General features: G+C 41.7%; 1 protein-coding gene across 1 annotated transcript in view; it reads left to right on the forward strand.

Moving 5' to 3' along the window:
• PAK5 (p21 (RAC1) activated kinase 5) overlaps nt 1-19,001 on the forward strand; it is a 294,957-nt gene that overhangs the window by 167,850 nt on the left and 108,106 nt on the right. The window lies entirely within an intron of this gene.

Here is a 19,001-nt window from a genome sequence, read left to right on the forward strand (position 1 = left end):
AAATGTACATTAAAAGCCCGAAGAGGGCCACCCCATGGCCAAGTGGTTAAGTTCGCGCACTCCACTTCAGCAGCCCAGGGTTTCGCCAGTTTGGATCCTGGGCGCGGACATGGCACCACTTGTCAGGCGATGCTGAGGCAATGTCCCATATAGCACAACCAGAAAGACCTACAACTGGAATGTACAACTATGTACTGGGAGGCTTTGGGGAGAAGAAGAAGAGGGGGGAATAAAAGAAGATTGGCAACAGGTGTTAGCTCAGGTGCCAATCTTTAAAAAAAAAAGCCAGAAGAGAGGCCAGCTTGGTGGCACAGTGGTTAAATTCATGCATGCCGATTCAGATCCTGGACACAGACCTGGCACCACTCATCAAGTCATGCTGAGGTGGCGTCCCACAAAGCAGAACTAGAAGGATGTAGAACTAGGGTATACAACTATGTACTGGGGCTTTGGGGAGGAAAAAAACAAAGAAGATGACTGGCAATGGATGTTAGCTCAGGGCCAGTCTTCCTCACCTAAAAAAAAAAAAAAAAATCCAGAAGAGTTTGACAAGGGCTCTATGTATGCCATCAGCTAGCCGAGTGACCTTAGGCAAGTGGTTTCCTTCTAATACTCAGCTTTTTCCTCTTTGATGTGAGGCTAATGCCATTTGCTGATGGCACAGTGTTGATATCAGAAAAAATGACTTGTATATTAAGGTAATGCTCACTGTTATAACAGCTAAACCCCAGAATTTTATTAGCTCTCCCAATAAAATTGTATTTCTCTCTTGCATGAAGGTCAGTGCAGGTGCCCTTGTGAGCAGGTGGGTCTCCTCCATGCAGCAATCCATGACCCAGGCTCCTTTTCCCTTGAATTTTTACCACTTCCTGCACTTCATCTTTCTCTGCATCCAGTGGACAAGAAAGCCCTGATCTGGAGTTGATTTACTTGTGATCTCCTCACATTCTCTTGGCCAGGAGAAATCACAGGACGATACCTGGATACAAAGGGAGCCAGGAATGTAGTCTCAGGCTGGGCCCCACTTCCTAGGGTGAGCTCCACATTACAGAAGGGGGAGCATGTGAAAACCATACACATTTGGAAACATTTTGTTGTTGCTGTTAACATTTTAGTTACTCTTCTCTATAGCATCATTATTCCAAGCCTGCATCCCATAATCATGGTGGACATCACCATGTTATCTTAAAAAAGATGACCAAGGAGTGATCATAGTAAGAAATATGGTTGCTGTTAATGCCCAGTACCTGGCGAACACCACTGCCCACATCTTGCTGAGTTAACAAATGGTTCCCCATCAGGTAGGCATCAAATTATGCTAAATCTTAAACCACCATATATGGAAAAATTCTTTTGCTGCAGTTATCTGAAAGTCAAGAGTCACAGGGAGAGAGAGCTACAGATGGACCCAGGCTTCCATTGCAGTGTATTGGTATCAAATGGCATCCTCTCTTCCAGGACCAGCCACTGTCCAGAGGAGCCCAGAGGTGCTGAAGAGAGCCCCAAGGAGGGCATGTTAAGGAGACAGGTCCTACATGACCGTCTCCTCACCATACTACCCTTTGTGGTCTAGGAAAATGAATATACCTGGAAAACATACAATCAGTTAATCACATCTTAAATCAGATATTGTTTCAAATCAATCAAATCACCTCCCATTCCACTCAGAGAAAAAGCCCAGGTCCTGTGGTGGCAGATGATGCCCTAAGTCACTGCTTCTCAAACCTTCTGGAGAACTTGATAAAACAAAGATGTCTGGGTCCCACTCCCTAGAGTTGCTAATTCAGTAGGTCTGGGGTGTGGCCTCAAATTTACATTTTTAACAAGCTTCCCAGTGATGATGATGTTGCTCCTCTGGGGACCACACTTCTTGAAGGATGGTGCCCTATGCTATCTGCCTTCCTGTTACATCTGTCCTCATGTCTTTGTGTCCCCTTCCTCACCCTTCTCTAGCTCACTAACCACCTTTCATGACCCCACCAGGTGTGTCCACACATCCAGACCTTTACACTTACTGTTGCCTTGTACTAGAACTCTCTGCCCAGATATTTGCATGGTTTCCATCCTTACTGCCTTCAGATCTTTGCCCAAATATCACCTTCTTAGATGCATCTTCTCTGACCACACAATTTACAATTTCCACTCTCCTGCCCCAGCACTCCCTATCTCCCTTACCTGCTTTTTTTCCCGTCTCCCAATATCACCTTCTAATACACAAAATAATTTACCAATTTATTCGTTTACTGTTTTTCTTTCCTGGCTGGAATGTGAATCCCATAAGAGTGGTGGGGATCTTTGTTTCTCTGTCAAGTCTTCAGCACCCAGGACAGCGCCTGGCGTTTAGTAGATGCTCAACAAAATACTTGTTAAGAAAAGATAAAGGGAGGATTGAGGGAAGAAAGAATGGAGAGACGAGTTAAAATAATCTTGCTCTACAACACATTTAGTCAGCTTGGAATGCAAATCATGTCACATGTGCACGCAGCCAGTTTGCTGTATAATTCACTTGCAGCTCTTCCAGTTCCTTGTGTAATTCTGGAAACCATTAGCATACTGGTTACCTTTAGCCCCATGTTGCCAGCATTAGCCTTGGGCTCTGGGAGTTGAGCATCTCGAGTGACAGGCATTGAATGAAATACTCTGGAACCATTTACAGTAGGAGTTGGGCAGCTTCAGGTTTGGAAGGGAGTTATGGTATCAGAGGCTAATTGTTGTGGCTGTGTTATTGGGCCTCTCAGCTGATCTGACTTGAGCTGAACAAGCATTCTGGCCCTTCCCCTTTGGCATGCTTGCTGTCACAGAGAAGCAGATGTGAAGAGGAGAGCCAGAAGGTGAGCATCATACCCTGAGGTAGGGGTTTCTATGCATGGAAATTTCAGTTTGAGGCTGACACATCAGCAGGAGTATAGCTTTTATTTATTCAGAATGTTGGATGGTTTGAAGACGCAGCAATAGCCAATGATCGACTCCAACGGTTTAAAGTAAAAACCAAAAAAAATCCCTCAAAAAACAAAAAGAAAAATATTTTTTGTTTAAAATTGTACTACTAGTTTGTAGTATTTAACTAGCAAGGAGGTTCCATTCTTTAGGCATAACAGCAAAATCTCTTCTTGATTTTTTATTTATTTTTTTTTGCTGAGGAACATTAGCCCTGAACTAACATTTGTTACCAGTCTTCTTTTTTGCTTGTGGAACATTAGCCCTGAGCTAACATCTGTGCCAGTCATCCTCCACTTTACATGTGGGTTGCCATCACAGCATGGCTGATGAGTGGTGTAGATCTGGGCCCGGGAGCCAAACCCGTGAGCCCAAGCTGCCGAAGCAGAGCAGGCCAAATTTAACCACTACACCATGGCGCCAGCCCCCTGTTCTTGATGTTTTGACCAATATTCTTCAACAGGAAAGAATTTCTTACAACCAATACTCTGTTTGTAAAAATACACATGATCAGAGACTTCAGAAGTGAACAGCTTCTCAACTTACCCTTCCTATAACCTCAAGCAAGTGCCCAACTCTTTGAGGCTTTCAAACAGTTGGTAGCAATGATAATGACTTATTTTTGGAAATAAGACACATGCCATTGCCCAAGGGAAGCCTGTATTCTCACCAGGAGGTGGTGTCAGCATGTGACCCTCAGATAAGAGAGCAAAATTAGGCAAGTGTTTGTGCGAGACATCTGACCAATTTAAATAAAGCAAAATTCAGGTTACTTGAGATTATTTTGCTCCATGTGCAATTCTGATGCATCAATTTTTATCTTCTTGGAGACTGAAGGAAAGAAAGCAGTCTCTAATATTGTTAAACTTGACAGTGGTTCCGATTATGATTTATAGAAGATCTGATTTTGATTGCCAGCCAGTCGTGCATGCACGGGCACATACACACACGATCCTATTTTCAATAACCTGGGAATTTTGAGAATTAGATGATGACAACGTCTACCATGGATCTCATAGTTTTGTTGCAAACAACTCTAAAATCTTTATATCCAATATAGGAATTTGGAGGCCTTTGTACCTGTGGCTGGGGGCATGTAGCCCCCTGCAGTAGCCTTTTTAAGAGAGGTCTGGGATATTAGTGTGCCGTCCTGAGTGGATGAGTGCCAGAAATTGGAGCATTACACTGCCCACTCCCAGATTTAGAGGTTACTGTCCGCAGTTTGCTGGAACTGGTTCACATGGGCTTGTGAGAGCCACTTGTGCGCATCTTTTAAAAATTCCTTGCTCAGCAATGTCAGTTGGGTAGCTCGAAATCAGCCTTTCTGGGAGTATTTGCATCACAGAAATTGATAAACACTACAATCAGGGCTTGTTTGCCCGCCTGCCTGGCCCCCTCCCTAGAGCCAGTTGTTAAACCTTTACCAGCACACAGCTGTTACTAATTGTGGTAGATTACAAACATTGTCCTCATTCTCTGTGTCTCTGTGTAGCCACACCCTTTGAAATGTGACTTTGCAGTTCCTTCCCGTACAGGGTAGACTCTGTTTCCCCGCACATTGAATCTGAACTAGACTGATGACTTGCATTGGTTATAGAATATAGTGGAACCAAAGGCGTGCCTCTTCCTAGCCTAGGTCTGAAGAGACCCCACTTCTGCCCTCTCTCAGAACCCTGATGCCACCATAACTAGTCCTTTCTATCCTGCTGAAATATTAGAGTCCATGTGGCCATCCTAGACCAGACCCCAGCTGACTACAGAACACACAAGTGAGCACAGGCAAGACCAGAAGAACCAGCAACCTGAGCTCAGCTCAAATGCCAGCCCGCAATATTGTGAGCTAAATAAATGGTGGTCATTTTACATAACTAAGTATCAGCCTAGTTTGTTATGCAGCAAAAGCTAATTGTGACACTAATCTACTCACAATTTCGACTAAATTTTAAGCAAATTTGGTCTTGCCGTGATTAAAATACAGGCCAATGTCTATTTGGGAAACTCCACTCCACTTAAAGACTCACTTTGAAAATACTTTCTGTATCAAGTTTTCCTACCCATTACCCTCAGAAAGTAGATGAGGATATTTGGGCGTTGGTGTCGATGGAGTAGCATACAAAGGGAAGCTGGAGAATCTGGAGCTTTCTAGGCAGTGGCTGTCTCAAGATGCTAGACCCCTCCATTCCTCACTTCAGTCAGTACTGTGTCAGCCACACAGGCTGCTTCTCTTTCTTGAATAAAGCAAGTCCTTTTCTCTCTTGGGGTCATTGTCCTTTGTGTTCCTTCTGTCTGGAATTCTCTTTCTCAACTTTGGAAGACCCACGCTTTCTTATCTATAAAAGCTGAACTCCAAGCATTCTTCACCCATATCCATATCACAAGTGGCTACACAATTACTCTCGTCAAAGTTACTCTATCACAGCACTATTCCATAGAAATATAATGCGAGGTACATATTTAATTTCAAATATTTTAGTAGCTATATTTTAATATGTAAAAGAAAATTGAAATTAATTTAACATATTTTACTTAATCCAAAATATCTAAAATATTGTCACTTCAATACATAATATAAAAAATTCTCAAGACTACAAAAAACCTATACACCTTTGTTCATACCAGCTTTATTTATAATAGCTAAAAACTGGAAACAACCCAACTATCCCTCAATAGGTGAGTGATTAAACAAACTATGGTACACCGTATCATGGAAAACTATTCAGCAATAAGAAGGAACAAACTATTGATACATAAAACAACTTGGATGGATCTTGAGGGCATCATGCTGAGTGCAAAAAAGCCAATCTCAAATAATCATATACTGCGTAATGTCGTTTATGTAACAATCTCATCATTACAAATTTATGAAGATAAACAGATTAGTGGTTGCAAAGGCTGAAGGAGAGAGAAGTGAGTATAAAAGGGTAGCAACAGGGAGATAGATCTTTGTGGTGATGGAATATTCTGTATTTTGATTGTGCTGGTGGTTACACAAATCTACGTATGTAATAAAGTGATGTAGGACTATATGCATACATTATACCAATGTCAAATTCCTGGGTTTCATATCCTACTGTAATTATGTAAGATGTAACTGTTGGGGGGAAACTGGATGAAGGGTACATGGGACCTCTCTATACTATCTTTGCAACTTCCTGTGAATCTATCATATTTCAAAGTAAAAAGTATATACCATCATATGCCACATTATGATGTTTAGGTCAGTAATGGACCTCATGCACAATGATGGTCCGATGAGGTTAGCACCATCTAGCCTAGGTGGGTAGTGGACTATACCATCTAGGTTTGTATACATACACCCTATCACCTTCAGAGAATGTTGAAATCACCTAACCATGCATTTCTCAGAACATATTGCCATTGTTAAGTGACGCATGACTGTACACACACACGCATATGTACATAGCTGAAATATTTTACATTTTTTTGTAAGTCTTCACAATTTGGTGTATATTGTACACTTCACATCTCAGTTTGGACTAGCCTCATTTCCAGGGTTCAGTAGCCACGGGGCTAGTGGTTATTATATGGAATAGCACAGTTCCATCCATGACCTTATTTTGTTAACTTCATAGTCCTTTTTATACTCTATAACGTTTTGTTTCTTTGCTTTGTTATAGTAATCCCTAACTGTTATTGAATTCCCATTCTGTACCAGATGGTGTTTTATGTGCTTAACGGCATTAACTCCTTAAATATTTGTAATGACTCTTTGACAAAGGTATGAATTATGGGCTGCACTTTTTTGGTGAGAAAACTGAGGCATGAAGAGATTAAGTAATCTGCCCCACTCAATGGCAGAGCTAGGATTTGAACCCAGAAGCCTGACTCTAGATGTCACGATACCTGTGTGTCTTTCACCCCTGCTAGAAAATCTCTCACCTGTTCTCTGTAGGGTCTTCCCCCTACCACCCCACTTTGCCTACAGTGCGTGGTACACGGTAAGTGCTTAGTAAATAGAAAACTTACAAGGAAAAAGTTCAAGAGACCTGGCTTCTCTGTCCCACTCTGCCAGGGGCAGCTGTCTCTTCCAATAGGGTTCCTTAGAAGCAGAGCCCCCGACAGGGATTCAGATGCGTGCATGTCACATGCTGCCAATCTTACTCTCTGGGCTGCCAATCTGGTTAAACCACAGATTGTCTTTAGCAGGGGAAATATTTTGTCCCAGTGACTATTCATTCAACAAATATTTATTGAGCATCTACTATGTGCCAGGCACAGAAAAGATGGAAATCAACTTATGGGGCTTATGGCTTACTGGAGAAGACCAACTTTGCTTTCCAACAGCATTGGTAGGAGAAGAAAATGATCCAGGCTTTCTGAAAGCCAACTTGCCAGCATTTTAAAAATTTTAAGCATACATGCTATTAGAGGCTGAATTGTGCCCCCCATTCTCCAAATTCATATGTTGAGGGTCTAACTGCCAGTATCTCAGAATGTTACTGCATTTGGAAATTGGATCTTTAAAGAGATAAATCAGTTAAAGTGAAGTCATTAGTGTGGGCCTGAATCCATGTGACTGGTATCCTTATAAAGATAGGAAATTTGGACACAGCTGGGTACAGAGGGAAGATTATGTGAAGATGGCCATCAACAAACCAAGGAGAGAGGCCTCAGAAGAAATTAACCTACTGATACTTTGGTCTCGGACTTCTGGCCTCCAGAATTGTGAGAAAGTAAATCCTGTGGTTTAAGCCACCCAGTTTGTGGTACTTTTTATGGCAGCCCTGGCAAACAAACATATATGCCTTTTGTCCTATTATTTCCATATCTGACAATCTATGCCACAGAACTGCTCATATTTATGCAGAATAATACATACACCAGGATTCCCACTGGAGTGTTGTTTTTAAGAGCCCCAAAAAACCCTTTTAAATGTTAATCAATAAAGGAATCAATAGAAGAATTGCATTGCATTCCATTTTATAAAATGCTATGGAGACTTAAAAAAAAAAAAGCAAGTGTCAATATGTGTACTGATATGGAAAGCTAGCCGAGTCTTGCTTTTCTTTCTTTTTTTTTTTTTAACATAACGGCCAAAATACATTAAATGACACAAAAAGCAAACCCACAAAAGTGTACATAGTGTTGTCATATTTATATATGGAAATTCAGGTTGTGTGCAGGGGCGGCATAAGCCAATAGAAAAAGGTCCAGGTTTGGGGTTTTGCGGTGGGAACAGGTGTGGCAGTTGACTTTGAGCTTTTCTTCTCTCTGCTTCTTTATTGTTTGAACAGCATGTGTTCCTACACTACTTCTGTAATTTGGAATAATCTTTTTCTGTGGCATAATAGTTATACCAGAGCTGTGGAGAACATGAAAAGAGAGGGATTCTGGGGTTCAAAAGTGGCCTCCCTGGGGAAGTGGTATTTGATCTGAGACCAGAAGGGAGAGCTAGGGTAAGGGGTGAGATGAAAGGGGAGGTGCTGGGGTGGGAGGAGGCAGAAATTGGAGGAGGCAGGGGGCCTTTAAGGCAATGGAGGTGCCTAAGGACCGTAAGGCTTAATGAAGGGGAGAGGGATTTATGCAGCTAGAGAGGTATGCAAGGGGTGGACCAGGAGCCCTGTGAGCTGCAATAAGGAGTTTGGTTTTGTTTTTAAAGTCAGTGGGAAGTCATAGGAAAAGCTTGAGAGAGAGAGCGCCCTGCAATCAGATTTATGTTTAGAAAGATTGGTCTGCCTGCACGGTGGAGGGCTGCTTGGAAGGGAGCAAGCTTGGTGAAGGGCAGTTTAGCTAAAAGCCTTGGCAGTAGCCTAGGAGAGGATGCTGATGGCACGGACATTGGCAGTGACAGTGGGTGTGGTAGGCAGAATAATGTCCCCCTCCCACCCGAGTTGTCAAAGTCCTAACTCCTGAAACCTGTCAGAATGTTAGCTTACATTGCAATGGGGAATTTGGGTTGCAGGTAGAATTAGGGATGCTAATAAATGGACCTTGAAACAGGGAGGTTATCCAGATGGGCCCACTGTAATCACAAGGGGCCTGAAAAGTGGAAGAGCGAGACAAGAAGAGTCAGGCTGAGCTGTGTGTGAGGAAGCCCAGTCAGAGAGAGATGCAGTGTGGCTGGCTTTGAATACGGAGGAAGGGTCCAAGAGCTAAGGAATGCAGGAAGCCAAGGAAATGGGTTCCCCTTTAGAGCCCCAGAAAGGGACACAGCCCTGCTGACACCTTGGTTTTCAGCCAGTGAGACCCATTTCAGACTTTTGACCTCCAGAACTGTAAGATAATGAATTTGTGTTATCTAAGCTGCTAGGTTTGTGGTAATTTGTTACAGCAGAAATAGAAAACTAATGCAGTGGGAATTCAGAGAGATGTGCAGATGTAGTGGGCATTTAGGGAGTGGAATGGACAGGAATTGGTGGTGATTGAATGTGCAGGATGATAGCGAAGGGGAAGTCAGAGTGGATTCCAAGATTTGGCTTCAGCAATTTGATGCAACATGGAGCTACATGCTAGAATTGAGATAACTAGAGAAGGAACAGGTTGAACAAGTAGGAAGACCGTGACTTAAGATTTGTTGATGCTAAGTGTCAAGAGTGGGAAGAATCCAAGAGAAGATTTGGATGCATAAATCTGGAGCTTAGGAGAGGGTTCTGGGCTGTGTCTCCATATTTGAGGTCATTGGCGTAAGGAGAAAGTAAACTTGTAATATAGGATAAGACTATGTTGAAATAGTAGCTTTTGACTATAACATTTAACACAATTTTTCTGCAAATTTTTTGAGTGCTTACTCTAAAATTTTTTGGTGCCATTCTACAAACCATGATTTTCTTTCTATTTTTTGGTGAGGAAGATTGGCCCTGAGTTAATATCTGTTGCCAATCTTCTTCTTTCTTTTTTTTTTTTTTTGCTTGAGGAGGATTGTTGCTGAGCTAACATCTGTGCCAGTCTTCCTCTATTTCGTATGTGGGTCACTGCCACAGCATGGCCTGATGAGCAGTGTGTAAGTCTGTGCCCAGGATCTGAACTCGCAAACCCCAGACTGCAGAAGCAGAGCACACGAACTTAAGCACTATGCCACAGGGCTGGCCCCAAACCATGATTTTCTTGTTACTGTTTTTACATTATGTTATCACTCTGGACAGTGTGAAAATGATTAGAATTTAAATATGTTTTCCTCAAAGCATGCCTTTTGGGAGTCCTGGGTGTTGAGAGGCAGAAAAATGAGATGGATACGTTGAAGCCAGGATGGAGTGGTGTGTTAGACTAGAGTGGTCTTGCAATGTTGAGGGTCTAGACAATGTGGAGTCAGCTCCAACTGCAGCCACAGGTTCTAGAATTAGGACGGAATCAAAAAGCTTAGATGAGAAGGAACTGGCAGATAGGTGAGATCGAAACAATTGGATCGGGGGAAGGGCCTTGGAGAGTCACCCAGTAGAGAAGGACACATAAAAACAAGGAGTCGGGTATGAAAGCTGAGTTCAAATCCAAAGGATAGAAGTTGGAAGCAGAGTCAGATCTACAAAGGAAGAAAGAGGGCTCCAGCTGTTGAGAAGGCAGGTGTAGTTGGCTTAGGGCTCAGGTGAGAGAAGCAGGCGCAGAGCATGGAGCAACTGGATCTCGAGTGTCTGTGCAGTGCAAATGAGGACCAGGTACAAGAATAATCTGTTTTACTGACCCAACATGCTTTGAAGCAGTTTTTCTGGAGTGGGAAACACCTGATGGAACACAGTGACTGTCCCATGGGGGACGTCCAGGAGACACTGCAATTAAAGAATACGAGGAAAGGGAACTATGTCATTTACATCTTTTTGGACACAATAACGATAATTTTTCTTAGAAAAAAACTTTATTTTTAGATTATATTATGAACCCATCCCAAGTTTTTAATATTTTCTTCTGAATCCCAAATGTGTGATCTATGTTATATTTTACCTAAAAGCAACATAACTAAAAGTTTTGTTCCTGATTCTAATGCTATGACAATTGCATATCTGAGCAATGACATCTCAACAAGGGGATGGTGTGGTTGGTACCATCCCCTCTTGCAATACAGTTTCTCAACAGTCATCTTTCTTCTCCCAGTGACAGGCCAGTCATTAAACCTAAATTATCTGAACACAAGTAGGTATTTCTCAAGTACTTAAATATCCATTATTACATTTACCAAGTTCTTCAAAATAGATCTGAGGCTCAGAAAAGAAAAATCTCTTCAGGAGGGAGTCAATGAGAAAAGAATCACTCCTGAGATGTACATTAAAGACATCATTGTAAAATTCTTACTCTAAGTATCCAGCTGTCTGTCTGACTGAAAACCTTTGTAGTCCAGTAATTACACAGACTCCTCACTTCAGCTGTAGGGCTTGCAAGCGTACCCCTGAATAGTTGTCTGTGCCCAGGGTCAGCGTTCAGCTCTCTTAGACCAACAGCCTTTGAGATGATGAAGGGGGATGTGAGCAAAATGATTATCTGATAGATTTGCTCCAGCTCTGCTCATCTTGTCCCTGTCCTACCCCATCTTCAGCATGGCCCCTCTCTGCTAACTGCTTCCTCCTATGCAGGTCAGAGCTCTTGGAGCACATCCACACCATTGTCTGTTATTATGATGATGATTGTAAAATGTATATAACATTAAAATTCACCATTTTAACCATTTTTAAGTGTACACTTCAGTGGTATTAAATACAATTGTGTGTCACTTAATGACAGGGATACATTCTGAGAAATGCATCATTAGGCAATTTTGTTGTTGTGCAAACATCATAGAGTGCACTTATACTAACCTACAAGGTATAGCCTACTACACACCTAGGCTATATGGTACTAATCTTATGGGACCACCGTCGTACATGTGATCTGTCATCGACTGAAACTTTGTTATGCGGCACATGATTGTACAGTCACATTGTTGTGCAACCGTCCATCTTCGGAACCTTTTCATCTTCCCAAACTAAAACTCTGTACCCGTTAAACAGTAAGTACCCATTCTCCCCTCCTCCCAGCCCCTGGCAACCAACATTCTGCTTCTGCCCCTATGAATTTGACTACTTTAGGTACCTCAAGTAAGTGGAATCATAGAATGTTTGTCCTTTTTTGTGTGGCTTATTTCACTTACCATAATATCTTCAAATTTAATCCATGTTGTACATGTATCTCAAATATAATTTTAATAATTTTGAATACACTAGAGAACGAATACCTCGTGAATTTGTATCCTATGGCCCAAACTCCATTCAAAACCCATTGTGAGCATGCCATCATTTTGAAAACTACCGATATTTCCCATCAGTATACCACTATTCTTACTGATTATTCCAGCTCTACAAATTAATAAAAAATACAGAAGTTGTAAAAAAAAATAAAATTACCCGGCATTTATATAACAAGTTAGACTTTGAGCAAGAAAGTTAAAAATGGAATTCGTAGCCCTGAAACTGACTTTCTGCGCCAAAAATATTCAGGAGAATAAAAAGTGTTAGTGGCAATTTTCTGGGCCAGTAAGCATGCTTGCATTCAGGTAGAGTTTTAAAATCTACAGGCAAGGTCACTTCATTTTCTATGTAAACAAGAAGAATGTCCTTATAAATTCTCACTGACATGCTTGTGATGGTTAATATTATGTGTCAGTTTGACTGTCTAAGGGATGTCCAGATAGGTGGTAAATATTCTTTCTGGATACGCCCGCATGGGTGTTTCTGGAAGAGATTAACATTTGAATTGGTGAACTGAATAAAGCAGATGGCCCTCCTCAATGTGGGTGGGCATTATCCCATCCCTTGAGGGCCCAAATAGAACAAAAAGACAGAGGAATGGTTAGTTCTTTCTCTCCTTGCTTGAGCTAAGACATCGTCTTCTGCCCTCTGACATTGATGTTCTTGGTTCTCATGTTTTCTGACTCGAACCAGGACTTACACCATCAGCCCCTGGTTCTCAGGCCTGTGGACTCCAAGTGAATCACACCTCTAGCTTTCCTGGTTCCCCAGCTTGCTGACAGTAGATCATGGGACTTCTCAGCTCTATAACTGCATGAGCCAATTCCTATAATAAATCTCCCCTTATAAATCTACCTATATATATCCTGCTGGTTCTGTTTCTCTGGAGAACCCTGACTAATACAATGCTTATACCATAAGCCAAGGACCTATAAGCTATGACACAGGCTAGAGAGGCTGGAAATAGGGGACATTCATTTATGTCTTATCTGTCACACACGATTTCTTTCCATGTCTCCATGTGCTCATCCAATTGTAAATGTGTAGTTCAACAATCAGAGAAGATATTTCTTGCAAGCTATGCACCACTTTCAGGGGATATGGCTACCACAGAATTAGATAGGTTTTGCCAAACTCAAAAACTTTAGCAAGTTATATAGAACAATAGAAACAAGGGTATTACACGGGCCCAAGATTAGAAATCTACTCATGATTCAAATACCTCAATGAAGACTCAGTCTGTATGAACTACCACTTCTCAGGCAAGAGGACAATTTAAATGGGCTGGCACCATTTGAAAGCCCAAGTTGTCATCTGGTGTATTTCCCGAGGGGTAACATCTTCTTCAATCATTTGTGATGGCTACTCTAGATATGATCTCAAAATGATGGTTGGTAGCCCTCTTTTTACTCTGCTACCCATGTAAATCAATCTCTTTTTCTGAACATTAACCCACAGGATAGATTTTTAAAGTTTTATTTGAATATATACTGATACATGTTAATTTTACCAAGTGTCTATTTTCAGTTGGTTTAAAAATATTTTAGGAAAGAAATATACCACATATGATTTACAAAAAAAGTGTAAGTCCAACGTTTCTCTGATCTACCCCATCATAATTCCAAGTTCTGCTTCCCAGAGGCCACCATGACATCTCTTTGGTTTTGGCCTTTTTTTTTTTTTTTTTCCCCAGTTTTTGACATATGCCCAAAAATATATGTATGCAGTTGTATCAATTTTAGATGTCTCCATCTTTTCATTTTCTGCTTTAGTAGATAGAATTTAGCTTTGGTACACAATCTTCACACCTTTTCTATTTTTCCAATATAATTTTTTTTGCTACTTTCGGTTATTTCAATAAATGGACTTTATATTTTGTGATTTTTTTCATTGCTTACTGATGAGCTAAGAATTATATTATGGCTATGTTTTTCTTTCTATTCCAGTTTTTGTTTTTCCCAAAGTTTCTCGTCTTTCTCTTCTTTTTGTAATGGCTTCTTTAGAATAATACTTTATTTTTTTAAAGAGCTTACCTCTTGCAAGGTGATGTGTGTTTCTGTTGTAGCTCATCCCAAATTCCCTGCTGCTCTGTGATGTCACACAGAGTTTTGTCACACAGAGTTTGGGAGCCCCCCCCCCACCCCAACCCCACAACCTGCCTACACACCCCAGGATGTTTCCAGGTACACGATTATTAGTTTTGCCTAAAATTCACTTTAAGTGAAAGAAATCACATACAATCTGCAGTGGCACTTTGCAATCAGGCAGTCAGGCGCAGCCTTTAAGAGCTGGGTCTGGGGTTAAGTAGACTTCGATTTGAGTGCATTTCTGCCACTTGTTAACCATGCCACCTTGGGAAATCAAGTCATTTGACCTCCCAAAACTTCATTCCCCACACTTGTAAAATAAAGGTGGTCCCTCACAAAGTCTCAGAATATAAGAGAATGGCTATCACACTAGACAATGTCTGATTCCAGGAAATATCCACTTCAGTTAGCTGGTACTGTTAGTGCTGATGTTACTTTCGAAGGGTTTCTTCCAATACTTTCTTACTTAGTTTTCCAACTATTCCAGAAGCTAGGCAAATGGAGTTATCTCCATTTAGAGAGGAGGATACGCCATCTCAGGGACGCTGCCGGGGCTCCAGGGCATTCCACATAGTAGAGGTGGGACTAGTATTTAAGGCAGTGATTGTAGAGGAGTGTGTACAGGCCTGTTCTCAGGATGTGGACTGCCTGGTTTCAATCCCATTTTAGCTTCTTCCTACTTAGGTGAATTTGAGCACATTCATTAATCTCCCTGGACTTCAAATTCCTTATCTGTATAATGAGAATAGTAATATTCCTTACAACATAAATTATTGTGAAGAGAATAAGTGAGTGTACACATATAGAACAGTGTCTGGCATACACTTAGTCCTATATGAGTATAGTCTCAGTAGCATTTTCTGGCCCCTAGTGCAGTGCTGTGCCACCACACCAAATGGCATGATACAAATGGTTCCAGGTGCTCTTTTTGCTTGCCAGCCCTTCATTGAATCTCTGCTCATTATCCCAGCTAATAGAGACCTGCACTGGGAGATGGCCACACCCAGAAGCTTTTAGACTAGGCTTTTGCTTAAAGCAGGACGTCCTGCAAAGGTAAGACCAACGGTGTCCCTGAAAGCAGGTTGAGGGCTGAGATGACAGTGGAGATGCCAAAGCATTGCCTTGGAGACTGGGGATGTAGATTTCTTCCAGCCAGCCCTGGTAGTCTAGTGGTTAAGATTCAGCACACACTGCTGCAGCCAGAGTTCGTTTCCTGGTCAGGGAACCACACCACCCGTCTGTCAATTGTCGTACTGTGGCGGCTGCATGTTGTTGTGATGCTGAAAGCTATGCCACCATTATATCAAATACCAGCAAAGTCACCCGTGGTAGCCAGAATCATTGGAACACTAGGACTTTGTCTCTCTTTCACCTGAGTGTGGGATTCATCATTACTATCAGAGTAATGGCCAGCACGAATGGACTATCACTACATGCCATGGAGGTTCTCTCTCTGCATTTAGTCAAGTGTGAGCTTCCCAGGGGCAGTGCCTTAGGATTTAAAGTTGTTTTTTATTTTCCTTTTAACTTGCTTCCTCTACACCTCTTTAACTCAAACTTACTAGACATGTAGAACTATAATTTATTACCTCTTACATTACATTTGTATCACAGGATGCAGTGTAGGTAGGTTAACTCAGCCCTGGGTCTCCTCTCCACAACTGTCTTGTTTAAAAACAAGAACAGTATTAGTTCATTGACATTTTCTTTTTTGTACTCTCACTTGAGTGGCATACCAACCATTGAGAAGTTCACAATCAGGGAGGGAATAGTAAGACATTTCTATTTTGATTCTAAAAATATTTTACCTAGCGTTTTCAGTGCTTGTTCGAGTATGAATGCATGTAAAAGAACTCTTCTCAAATGATTTTTCTAAAATAATTGCTACCTTATTTTTAAAAAATGGTCATTAAGTTTATTAAAATGTCAAGTGGTCTTAGCCAACACATGACCAAATTATATTTTCAAATGTATTTTTATTCTCACTGAATAATACTGAGAGATGGTATATAGAGCCACTTACTTATTTGGTATAATATCATGGCCACTGAAAACATTCCAGGCCCTCAAACAACCAGATAGCACCAGAATCAAGATTCAGAGATAGAACACTTGTCAACAATTATGTAACGGCTAATATAGTTACCCAGATTGGACATTGTTACTTGAGACTTTGAAACAGCTAAAATAGAGAAAAATGATGGGCATCTGAAGATGCAAGGTATGGGATGATAATCAGGTCTCTGCTATTATTTTTCTGTGCAACAGTCTACTCCAAAATATAGGGACTTAAATCAACAGCCATTTATTTGTGCCCTGATTCTATAGTTGGGCACTTTAGGTCCAGCTCAGCTGGGTGTTTTCTTCTGACTGATCCTACCTAGTGGATAGCTGCTGGTCAACTAAGTGGCTCTGCTTCCAGGGGTTGGCTGGTTGTTGGCTGGACTTATGTGTGTCTCGGCTGCATGGTCTGTCATCCTCCACTAGGATAGCCTGGCCTTCTTCTTATGCTGGGCTACAAGTTCCAAGAGCAGCAAGAGAGCAAGCCTCAGTGTGCAAGCACATTTCATGCTTGTGTCATGGTTTCTGTTGTCCCATTGGCCACAGAAAATTACATATCCAGGTCCAGAGTCAGTGTGCAAGAGGGCCACCCGAGGGCATGGACACTGGAGGCGTGAAACATTGAGGGCCATTCCTGCAACAGTCCACCGCAGCTGGGTTCCTTTACTTTTTTACACTTTGGCTTAAGGTGCACTCCAATGTTTAGAATCAGTTGACCTTTATTTATTAATCTACTTGTAATTATGTACTTAAAGATTTTTTTAAATTATAATTGTTTCCAGGAGAGACAACACATCAAGGTATTTTGAGCCCTTATCATCTTTTATTAGTTTTTCATTATCACCGTATATTAGTTTTCCAAATTGGTCTGCAATATCTCCCAGGATGGATGGGAGAATGGATTTTGACAGCGTCTGGGGAGTTAAAAGGCTGTGAAGGAGCTAATCACTATCCAGAGATGATATATCAGACCAGTGTCGTGGTCTGAATGTGTTCCTCAAAAATCACATGTTGAAATCCTGTGCCCTAAGGTGATGGTATTAGGAGGTGGGGCCTTTGGGAGTTGGTTAGCTCATGCAGGTGGAGCCCTCCTGAATGGGGTCAGTGCCCTTACAAGAAGAAGCCTGAGAGAGCTCCCTTATTCCTTCCTCCCTGTGAGGTTACAGCAAAATGATGGCCATCTAGGAAGCAGGTCCTCACCAGACGCTGAATCTGCCAGCCCCTTGATTTCAGACTTCCAGCTTCCAGAACTGTAAGAAATAAATATCTGTGGTTTATAAACCACCTGGTCTTTGGTATTTTGTTATAGCAGCCCAGACACACTAAGGCTTTCCAGTGCAGGATGAGGGTGAATAGGAGCTTGAGAAAACTGGAAGGCAACAGGAAGATCCTGCTTGCTGATAAAGGATAAGTGGTTAAAAGAAGAAACTGACATTTTCATGGAAGATGAAGGGACAGGAGGAAGCACAGCAAGAGAAGAGTTTAACATCTATGGAGCTCTGATCCAAGGTGCAATTCACTGAGTAAATGTAGACTGTTCTGGGTGATTTTAGTCCGTCAGCAAATATTTTGAGCTTAACGAAAGGCCAGACACTGGCAAACAGTAACAAACAAGCAGGCAGCATCTCTTCCCCTCGTGGATCTTACATTCTAGTAGAGAAAACAGACACCAGCCACACCGTTACACCTAATTAGTTGACAGCAAGTGGATGAATGCTGTGAAGGGTATGTACATAGAGCTGTAGGAGTGTATACCCCACCTATTCAAGGCTGAGATAAGGCTTCCCCAACAAAGCAACACTGAAGCCAAAACGTCATCTTTTATAGTGCTGGCAACAGTTTTGTCAGGATTCCCCAAATGATCGTGATGTCTTGTGCACAATAAATTCGGAGACAGAAAAGCAGTTACCTAAGATCAAAGCAAATAGGTGACTTATCTGGGACTCAAACCCAGGTTATCTTACATGGTGTCCATACCACAAGGCACACAGAGCCTATTGTACATGTTTTCTAGAGGTTTCTCAGTCGCAGGATATTTTAACTAGGAAAACTACATTGTTTCAAACAGGTAGAATACATTGTACAAAATTCTAAATATAATATACAGTGAAAAAGTGGGTCTTCCTCCATGTCTTGTCCCCTGAGTGAGCTTCTCTGCAGGCAACACCAGTCAAGTTTCTTGTGTATTTGTCCAGAGGTATATTTAATTCTTGCAGCACACACTTTGTGCCAGGTGACTTTCTAAGTGCTTTACAAATGTTTACTTGTTTCGTCCTAATAAGTTTATGTGGTAAATATAATTATGAACCTCATTTTTCATGTATACACATATTGTATTTTTCCACACAAATGTTGTAGGTTTAAAGTGCTCACCAAATTTTGAGATGCTTCTCCCTGCCTGCTAGTCAGGTTTTGCTTTCGTAATACCACCTAACAAACAAGGGCAAAGTCTTAGTGGTTTAATTACAAACATTTATTTCTTACTCATGAGTGACCTGTGGCTCAGCTGTGTCTCACTCGGGCTTTGCTCCAGACTGGAGGTCAGATTTGTGTGTGCTTCATGCATCTCTCCGTCCAGGACCTAGGCTCAGAGAGTATCACCTTCCAGAGAGATCTTCACGCCAAGTGGCAGGAGCACCAGAGGGAAAGTGGAAACACAGTGCTTCCAAAAACCTCCACCCAGAACTGGTACACTGTCTCTTCCATCCACAGTCCATTGGTCAAAGCAGATCACATGGCCAAGTCC

The sequence above is a fragment of the Equus asinus genome, chromosome 15, assembly GCF_041296235.1.
Source record: "Equus asinus isolate D_3611 breed Donkey chromosome 15, EquAss-T2T_v2, whole genome shotgun sequence".
Taxonomy (NCBI): Eukaryota; Metazoa; Chordata; class Mammalia; order Perissodactyla; family Equidae; genus Equus; species Equus asinus.